The sequence below is a fragment of the Belonocnema kinseyi genome, chromosome 3, assembly GCF_010883055.1.
Source record: "Belonocnema kinseyi isolate 2016_QV_RU_SX_M_011 chromosome 3, B_treatae_v1, whole genome shotgun sequence".
In the NCBI taxonomy this organism is placed as follows: Eukaryota; Metazoa; Arthropoda; class Insecta; order Hymenoptera; family Cynipidae; genus Belonocnema; species Belonocnema kinseyi.
This window is the reverse complement of record NC_046659.1, coordinates 76,933,694-76,939,632: the sequence shown is the minus strand read 5'-3', so window position 1 is coordinate 76,939,632 and position 5,939 is coordinate 76,933,694. Positions and strand designations below refer to the sequence as shown.

The following is a 5,939-nucleotide window of genomic DNA, read 5'->3' as shown; positions in this document are numbered from 1 at the left end:
TTTGAAAATTAAAATTCGAAAATTTTTTCTAAAGCCTCCAGGGGACTTCGTTTTTGCACGAAAAAATTTTATGTGCCCTTATTGCATCCGGACCCACAATTTGCTTTCACATAGAGGGAGGTTTTCCTTTAATAATGAAACAAAATTGATACTTTCAATATATTTCAAGCTCATGTTTCTCTCTTACCAGAAATCTTATTTTCAGAATATCAGAGAGCCCGCCAAAATAGCAATCGATATTTTCTGTTCACAATCAACAAATTTTTAACCTAGGGTAGAGTTATTTTTTAAATTAAATTCTAACTAAGTCGCTATTGATTAATGAACATCAATATATCGATCCGCGCATCTTGAGGACGCGAACGATTACACCAAATTGATTATTTTTATATTCCTAATATATACAAAGAATGCTCTTATCAACAGGGTGAATTATTTTGTTAAAAAATGTTTATTCGACATTGCGAAAACATAAAATAGATAAAGTATTTTTGTATTTAAAATTTAAAAAAAAAACAGTTTTCCTCATATAAAGAGAATATATCATTTCTTCGACACTCGATAAATCGGTATTGGTGGGTCATAAAAGGTGCAACAATAGGTCGATCGATGCGCCTCGAAGACGCAAGCGAATACACAAAATATCATATTGCCATATTTCAAATAGCAAGAAAAGATTTTTTCACATCACCAAGATAACTTTTTGAAGCTCTTAATTAAAATATACAACTTCTCATTGACCGATATAGCACAAATTACTATTAGAGCTGGATATCCCTCGGAGCTACAATTTTTTCAAATTTATTAAGCATATCTTATTTATTTTTCGAGATACGGTAAATAGAAAAAAGTCACACACACACGTTAATTAAAAAATAGTATATTGTGCTACAAGTGCGGAAAGTAGGCAGTTCCACACGAATGTGAAGTTATTTGTACGAGCCAGAGACGAGTTGAAGGGAAGTTGTAGGTGAGCCGAAGGCGAGCTGTAAACGAGCCGAATACGAGCCGGAAACGACCCGAAGATGAGTGGATGGCAAGTACTGTAAACTTCACAAGATTTTCAACTGCCTAATTTTAGCTTCTGTAGAACACGATATTTTTTCTAACAAATGCGGGACATTTTCGATTTAAGAAACAATAAAAATCAATTTTTTGAAAAATTATGGTAATTTTTGGAATTTTATGGTAAAACTACAGAAATTACCTAAAAATTCCGGAAATTTTCGGTATATTTATAAATTATCGATAATTTATAGAAATGTAGTGTATCCGACGCTTTTTGGAAGAAATTCAAAGATTTCTGAAAATTTATGGATAATTTTAAACATTTAAAAGTTTCCAAATTTTTGGTAATTTATCGGCAATTTATCGGTAATTCATCGGTAATTAATTGGAAATGTGTTGGTATTTATCAGTCATTTATGGTAACTTATCACTTCGAGGATGTCCACTAACTATTCACTGCTCACAATCAGTCTCTCAAGCGTCAAATATAATGAAGTAAAATTATGATTCCGACAGTTCTGGAAATTAATTCTGACCCGAAATGCGCAGCGCAATAGCAAGAAAAAGTAATCTTACTCAAAGAGCCCAAGCGCAGCAGTTAGAAACAGTCTTTTTCTAACTGCTTTTTACCACGGTTTCGGAATTGGTCACTTCCCACACGCAATAAATGCCTCAAAAATCAAACTTTTCGTACGTGTGCTAGAAAAAAAGTATTTTTTAGCTCCTGGGGTAACATTATATCCAAATATGTCAAAAAGTATCTATTTTTAGTGACTTATTCTGAAAATTATATATAAAAAAACTTATTATTTAGTATTTTTATATAAAATTATATAAAAGTACTTTCTTTTTTTACGGAAGTTTGGAATTAATTAATTTCCAACGCATAATTTTGGATTTACTCATTATTAGAACTTCCAATTAAAAATCATGATTAAAAATTTTTTTAGAATAATTACACATTAACGGTTTACAATACTTAAAATTCATGAATTTTGAACCATCACAATGACAGCGATTTTTATTGACAAATATTATATTTTTCATTAAAAGAATATATGCAATCACTTTGGATATCACTCAGTACCAAATGGCGAGGTAGATAATATTGATCAGTGACACATTAATTTTCCTGAAAAGATTATTTGAAAGATATCTTGATAGCTCAATAAATGCTAAAGAAAAAAAGTTGAAAGCTTAAAGAAAAAATAATATTCGAAGTTCTGAATTAAAATTATGTCGAGTTAGTTACTAAGAAATTCAACACGAAAATATAATTGGTAAAATAGATATTAGACTGAGCAAAATGTAGACATTGTAAGACGCATTTACAGAGAAACGAGTATCGATTAAATCGAACTTGATTTTATTATAGTAGTTTCTCATAATAATTATGTAAATATGTTACTTTGCGTCATCTGCACCAACATAACGCATTAAAAGTTATTTGCTTCAAAATGGAAAAATAAGAGATACTTATAGACTTAATACATATTACGTGATTTTATTTATAGTAGAAAAGTTATATTGAAAATAAAATCGTTTTTTTCCAACTTCTGTTCAAACACGCTGAAAAATAGGAGTGTTGTACAGGAGGGACATTATATAGTTTGGGACAGCGCGTATTTCCCAATTTCTTTCAACTAGTGTCACCTGTTATTAATGTGAGATATTAGTACCAGTAGTAAATACTAATATGTGATTGGAATAATAGGTGGCACCAGTTCAAAAAAAGAAGAAAAAATCGCTATTCAACCTATATAGTGTCCCAGCCTATACAGTGATCCAAATGTAAGTTTTTATTAGATATCGGTTTAATTTGAAACCTGTTGTTCATACGGAATTTTCATAACATAATACTTTGAAATTAAAAAAAAAATCAAATTTAAGAAAGAAAAAATATACGGAATAATGTATTATATTGAAAGAAATTTCGATCCATCAAAGATTTCATTATTAATTAATAATACTAGATTTTAATTGATGTCACTAGCTGCTGATTAATTTTAATAATTAACAGTTGATTAATTGGAAATATTAAACATTTAACATTAATAACATTTAGAACATTTAGAACATTTAATATAATTTAAAACGGCAATTCTTCGAGCTGAAATAGGAAAGCGTGAAGTTTTTCATATCCTTCACCCTTTCGAACTCGAAAAATTAGCAACAAACGCTATTTTTGGCAATTGGATAACTTTTTTCTAGAATAGATCATGAATATGTCACTAGCGACTATTACGTTGGCATATTCCTAGTTAGCACAAAAAAATACGTTGGTATGCGTGGTTTTAACAGAACGTTCATAAAATAAGTTATAAACGTGATTTTTGAAGATTTTTAAATTTCTGGAGATTCTTAGGGCTTTTAGGTGGAAAATGGGAAATTTTTTGTAACTCCCCCGAAATATGTCTTATTGCCTACATGCTTTTAGTAGAAAAAATAAAAGATTAGTTTATTTAAAAATAGCGTTTTGTTGTGCCAAATAGTTTAGTCACTACTCTCTAAATCTGAATCAGTTATAAGTATACTGCTTATTTAATTGAGCGTATATACACTGCTAAAACAGCGAAATTTAGCTGCTGATCAGTCAAAGTTCACTAATTAACAGCTTCATTTCGCTGTTAACTTGAATAATCGGTCCAAATACTTTTTTGTTCGCTTGTTTAAATCATTAGAAGATAGCAACATCCAAAAGCACATCAATTTTTTGTAACTATGAATTACAAACTTTGGCGTATAGTGCATAATACAGAGTAACACAAGAATCTGAATTTCAGTAGAGAAAGGCGGTTGACTTTCAGATGTAACAAAAAGGATCATTCACTAGTTGAAAGTCAACTGATGATTATAACATGACTTTAAGTGAAGAGGTTGGTTGAAAGTCAACTTCTTTATGTACATAAAATGTACTTTATAGGTTAATAAATTTTCAATCCTTTTTTATATCTTTTTTTATCACATATAAACGATTATTCTATTCATAATCAAAAACCGTTATAGATCTGGGTACATATATAAAAATAGGAAACGTTGACGAAACGACTGAACCATGAGCTCACTGTTGATCGATACTATTTTTTTTTAAACAATGTTTATTGAAATAAATTCACATTATATATATGCTCATTTACAGCGCTGTAAAAACATTGGTAAGAAAAAGCGCTTGACTTATGTTGCTTAAAGAATGTATCTTCTAATCGGCCTACGTTAGGCACTCGCAGAATCGTCATGGGATAATATAATATAAAGAATTATAATTATGCTTCTTATATATCTATTATTACATACTAAATTGTACTATCTATATTTATCTTGAATGATAACTAGAGAAATTTGAAGAGAAATAGAAAAAAAAACTAGTTTAACATTTTTATGCGCAGAAATTATTTATGCTAGCCACCAATACCGCTTTGTATTGTGCCTGTGTTTGTCCTTAGTATCCCTTAGGGTTATTTTAGTTGAGTATCTACGAGGGATACTAAAATTCTCAGACATTTCATTTGCCTTATGTAATATTTTTTTATCGAACTGATGCCTATGTATATGATAAGTAGCCGGTATATTATTGAAATTTTAAAGATGACCTTCGCTATCTAAGTGTGTGAATGATTCTGGAGGTAGATAACCTGTCAATCTCGCGTTTTCATGATAACCAGGAGTGGGATAATAAGGCCCCGAAATTAGGAGATTTTCAGTGTTACATGCTGTACTTGCGACGTGTTTCCTGATTAATTTCAGTATAAAATTGTCTGTACGAGGTATATTAGTGCGATCGTATAATTTTTGATTGAAGTAGTGTTGTCGATAACTTGACTCTGGAGTTTTGCACATTTTCAGGCAAGCTGTGAAACAATTTCTTTCGAAGACCCTTAGTTTTTCCATGGTGGAAGGCGCTATATTGAACCAGACCTGGCATCCGTACGTCAATATGAGCCTTATGAGCAACACATAGTATAGAATTTTAACTTTAGAGTCTAAATGCTTAGAGTAGTACTAGGTATTGGTTTCCATTTTCGCTTGTTTTTATTTTGAAATCTTTCCATACCTTGCAATACTTTTTATGAAATTCATTTAAGTTTGGCCTAAAAAGGATTGCTTCAGATTTATTTATATTACATTTTTATCTGCAGGTATCAAAAAAGAATAATAATTTAAAAAATATGTCCTGGAGATTGGCTTGAGCTTCATGCAGGCATCTACTGATGACATATATTATTATGTCATCAGAAAACACCAGACTTTTTTTGTTAGATTTTATATTTAATCCATACGATCTCAGCAAGTCGCAAGCGTAAATCTTAAAAATTATAGTCGAGTTGACAACCCCCTGTTGCTGGCCCTCACTGAACACTTATGTCAGGTCTGATTTATTTTCGCTATCGAATACAAATTTTTGTTCCGTGTAAGGTGTTCCATAAGTTTTTTATAAGAACTGTAACAATAATCTTTTATTATTGTTCATTTAAATTTAAACATTAAAAATTTTTAAAATATGTTTGATCAACGTTTAAAACATTTGTCGAGTAGACTGATATTCATATTGCCATTATTTCAAAATCAAATTAAATATCAAGAGCACAATTATGAAAACAAACGAATCAATTAAGAGATAAGACAAACGAGCAAACAAATTCGTTATTAGAGAGAGAAATGAGACACAAAAACATTACTATCAACGATAACTGTATTGTAAATAAATAATGCGATTTTCAATTTAAAATTATAACACAGCATTTAAAACTATATTCGATATTCACACATACACACGCATCACTCCAATTCGTGGTACGAATCATGTGAATTAAAACATTTGTAATTCATAGGTATAAAAGACATAAATAAAATGATCGAACGAGTATAAAGTGGTGAACTCAGAAATGCGAATTTAAAACAATGTTAATGACTATTATCAAATGCTTTTACTT

The 5,939-nt window shown here is 30.1% G+C and overlaps 1 protein-coding gene across 1 annotated transcript in view; it reads right to left on the bottom strand.

Moving 5' to 3' along the window:
• Positions 1-5,939, bottom strand: part of LOC117169139 (spore coat protein SP85-like) — a 112,357-nt gene that overhangs the window by 98,483 nt on the left and 7,935 nt on the right. The gene's annotated exons all lie outside the window — the stretch shown is intronic.